We start from the raw sequence: 4042 nt of genomic DNA, 5'->3' as shown, positions 1-4042 counted from the left end.
TCTTTGGCTGACCTGATTCTTTTTTTTTTTTTTATGTTTATTTATTTTTGAGAGAGAGAGAGGGAGAGCGAGAGAGCACAAGCGGGGGAGGGAGAGAGAGAGAGAGAGAGACAGACGGGGGATCCGAAGCAGGCTCCGTGCTGATAGCAGCGAGCCCTGCGTGGGGCTCGAACTCATGAACCGCGAGATCATGACCTGAGCCGAGGTCCGACGCTCAACCGACTGAGCCACCCAGGTCCCCCTGATGTGATTCGTTAAAATGTGGTGTAGGCAAGGGCTGGGAGTTCTTGACCCTGCACTGTTTCTGATCACAAGTCATGGACCGCATAAGTACCCTGATGTCTCCCCAGGTAAGGTGTGAACTCCACTCACCTAGAGAGTGCCTACTTGGAGTCAGATCCTGTGCTGAGAACCGGGGGTGAGCGCAATGGGTCGGACTTGCCTCCAGTGACCCACAGTCTGGGGTGGGGGAAGACAGATCCATGATGATTATAATAGCCCACGGCCAACACCACGATGGGGGGAGTCCCAGAGACCCCTACAGTCAGCGAAGGCTTCTTGGAGGACCTCTCGCCCAGCGGGATTGGAAAGACGGGCAGGCAGCAGTAAACAAAGAGGGGAAGGATGTGGAGGGCCCCCGCAGAGGTGGGGAGGGGAGGGGTGGGTGGGCTGGCGTGGCTGCACGTGGGGATGGGGAGCCTGGCCAGGTCGTGGGCCTGGATCGTGAAGACCCTCGGCAGTCGTTAGGGTCCTTTGGCCGCAAGCCCACCCTGGCTCACTTTAGCCAAGAAGGGTATTTGCAGGAAGGAGATGGTCGCAAGGAACAGAAACCTTAGCGAACCGACTTAAGAAAAAAAAAGAAAAAAAGGTGGTTGTGATATTTCTTGGCTCACATAAACGACAAGTGCAGCGATTTCTGGCTTCGGGCATGGTCGGACCTAGGAATCAAATTTTTCAATGATCTCTCTCTGTCTCTCTCTCTCTACCTCTGGCCTTTATCCTCTGAGGCTGAGCTGCGGAGGGCCTGCCTGAGAGTGAAGTCAATAGAGAGCCTGGGGCAGCCTGAGTTGGGCTTGGTCACCGGTGCTGATCGAGCCTTGAATGTTGCACAAGGAGCGGGGGCTGATACTGGGACGAGGGAGTCCCTGGAGGGTTTGGACAGGGGTGTTGCGGGGTCGGGTTTGGGCTCTAGGAAGGATGAGAGCAGGTGCAGGGAGCCACAAGAAGGCTGATGAAGGAGGTGTCAGCTTTTCTCAGGACATTTCTTCATTTTTTAAATATTATTATTATTATTATTATTATTATTTGTGGGTTTTTTTTTGAGAGAGAGAGCGCATTGGTGCAAGCAGGGGAGGGGCAGAGAGAGAGAGGGAGAATCTGAAGCAGGCTCCACGTACACTGTGGAGCCCGAAGCAGGGCTCGATCTCACGACTGTGCGATCATGCCCTGGGCCCAAATCAAGCGTCGGACGCTCAACCGACTGAGCCACGCGGGCGCCCCTCTTCGTGGTGTTTCCTGCTCTTTGTCGGATCCCCAAGGAACTGACAACGCAGGCTCCGACAGATGGGTAGCAAGCTCCCGTTCGCACACGAAGGAATGGAGGTCCAGAGACATCCGGTGGCTTTCTCGAGGCCACAAAGCAGCCAAAGATTGGACCACGTGCCTTTGTTCTCTACTACGCTGGGGGCTATTAAGAAGGTCTGAGGCCCCAGCATGTGTGAGCTCTTGCTTCTCGAGACGATCCCTGTAAAGGAGCTTCCCAGAAGCCCCCATCAAATGAGCCCTGGGGACAGAGTTCTCAGGGGGAAGGGGATTGGTCTTGTCTCCAGCCTTGTATCCTCACCAAGAGGACACCAAGAGGGGGCCGTGGCCGTGTGTCCGGAAGACCGGCTGAAGCGACACCCTCCCACCTCCCATCCCTCCTGGCCTGAAGCCAAGAAGCAGGCTGAGCTGTATGGTGGGATTGTGCCCTGTGGCCAGGCAGCCGAGAGGAGGCTGGCCCGAGAAACAGGAAATAGCTGGGTTTGGGGAAGTCGAGTGGCCTGGCCAAGCCAAGCCAGTGCACCATCCACTGGGCAGCGCTCACTACGGCCCTATCAATGGCCCGTTTGAGGCTCACACAGGGGTCCTTTGACAGGGCTGAGTTGGGACCCACTGCGGGGGCCCGTTTGAGCTGGATGCCCGGAAGGGAGCCAGCCCCAGGAAAGAGCGGGCTGCGTGCAGGCTGGGCAGGTGAGGACCGCCCGCACAGGCTGTCTCTCAGAGGGAAGGAGAGTCGGCAAAATCAGATCCGGGTCCCCGAGCAGGAACTTCGGTGTCTCAGGACTGCGTGGGTAGCAGGCACGTTCCCCTGTAATTGAGAGGAGTTCAGGGTCGTATCTGCGACTCTCCCATGGGCCCCGGGCGGCAGGTGTCGTGTGATGATTAGTCCTGAGTCTCGGAGCAGGCAGATCACTTGCCCAAAGTCACGATCGGGTGGAGGGCAGAGCTGGGGTTGGACTCCGACGGGCCTGGCCGGAGTCTGAGGTCGTCTCTCTTGTCTTATCTAGCTTATCTTGTCTGCCTGACAAGGTGAGAGGATCAGGGGCATGATTTTAGAGGCTGGGACAGGCCCTTGAAGGTAGGGGGTTGACATACAATCACTGTTGTGCACCTGGCACTCGGGACAGGCCTGGCTTAGGGCGCCGCTTGTGGTGGGGGATGGGAGTCCACTGTGGGCGCAGGGCCCAGACCCAGGCTGACTCAGCCGTGGTCCAGGGGAGGCAGGCTTTGGGCATGCACTCAGGCGGTGGCCACGGGGCTGGGTAGATTCAAGACGCATTTTGGGAAGCAGGACCCCCAGGGCTTGGATGCAGAGGAAGAGGGAAGGTCAAGGCTGGTGCCCATGTCTGGAGAGCATTTGAGATGGTGGGGCCCAGCTTTGAGCTGAGGACACAGGATGGGGAGCAGAAGAAGGTGCTTTGAACTCTGTTTGCATTTAGGCTCCCTTGGGGACACAGTGGGGGACATAATGCTGACCTGTGGCCACGCTGGATGTGCCCTCAGATAGAAGCTTCCCACCCTGTCTGCCTGCTTGTAGGGCGTGTGACCAAGGCAGCATGTGCAAAGCCTGATGGGCACACGAGAGGCCTCACCTGCGGGGGTGTGTCCCAAAGGGGCCACGGCCAGGACGGGCACCAGCTGCGCCCCATCGTCCCCGGGGCGTCGGGGTGATCATACCCACTTTGCAGACAGGGAAACCTCGCCCTGTGCTGACAGGGCAAGTTCTCCACTTTGAGGGGTCCCTTCAGACTTTCGGGGAGCTCAGATTCATGGCCACTCAGGCACCCTGGGAATGCCCCTAGGTTGCCATGAAAAGCGTCAGGAAAAGCAGCTGCCAGGTTAAAGGAAGGGGATGACCCACCCGTGGGCCCGCCTTGGGTGCTTCTGGGTGGCACCCACGGCCCCGTGGGGGTAAGGAGCAGCTACTCTGGATGTGTGCCCGCTACCTGCTGGATGGGCTCTCTGGGAGCCCGAGCTCACACTCTAGTCTCCTGGCACGCCGGGAGGAAGCCTGCCTAATTAGCCACCAAGAGCGTTCTGATAGGCAGCCGGCTTGGCAAAGAACAGCCGGCACAAGGGAGCCAGGGCCCTAAATAAACAGAGTCCATCTGGTCAACCTCAGTGGCCCAGCTGGGCAGGCAGGATGCTGGCCTTGCAGCTTCGTCTGCTGTACGTGCGGGGGGGGCCGACCCAGGCAGGGGGACAGCCTGGGCAAAGACCCGGAGATGGGACCACATGTCCGTGTGGCCATGTGGCTCCAGCCCAGGAGTCTCACCTGCAATGCCTCACAACTTACAACGGCATGATTACATTCAGCCTTGACCTTGACCAAGTTGCTGATTTTTTTGGGGGGTGGGGTGGGAAGGGGCAGAGAGAGAGAGAGAGAGAGAGAGAGACAGAGAGAGAGAATCTCAAGCAGGCTCCCTGGTCAGTGAGGAACCCAACCCAGGGCTTGATCCGACGACCCTGGCATCATAACCTGAGCTAAAATCAAGAGTCG

Source organism: Panthera pardus, unplaced genomic scaffold (assembly GCF_024362965.1).
Source record: "Panthera pardus isolate Hobbes unplaced genomic scaffold, ASM2436296v1 HiC_scaffold_11, whole genome shotgun sequence".
Lineage (NCBI taxonomy): Eukaryota > Metazoa > Chordata > Mammalia > Carnivora > Felidae > Panthera > Panthera pardus.
This window is presented reverse-complemented; position numbering follows the sequence as displayed.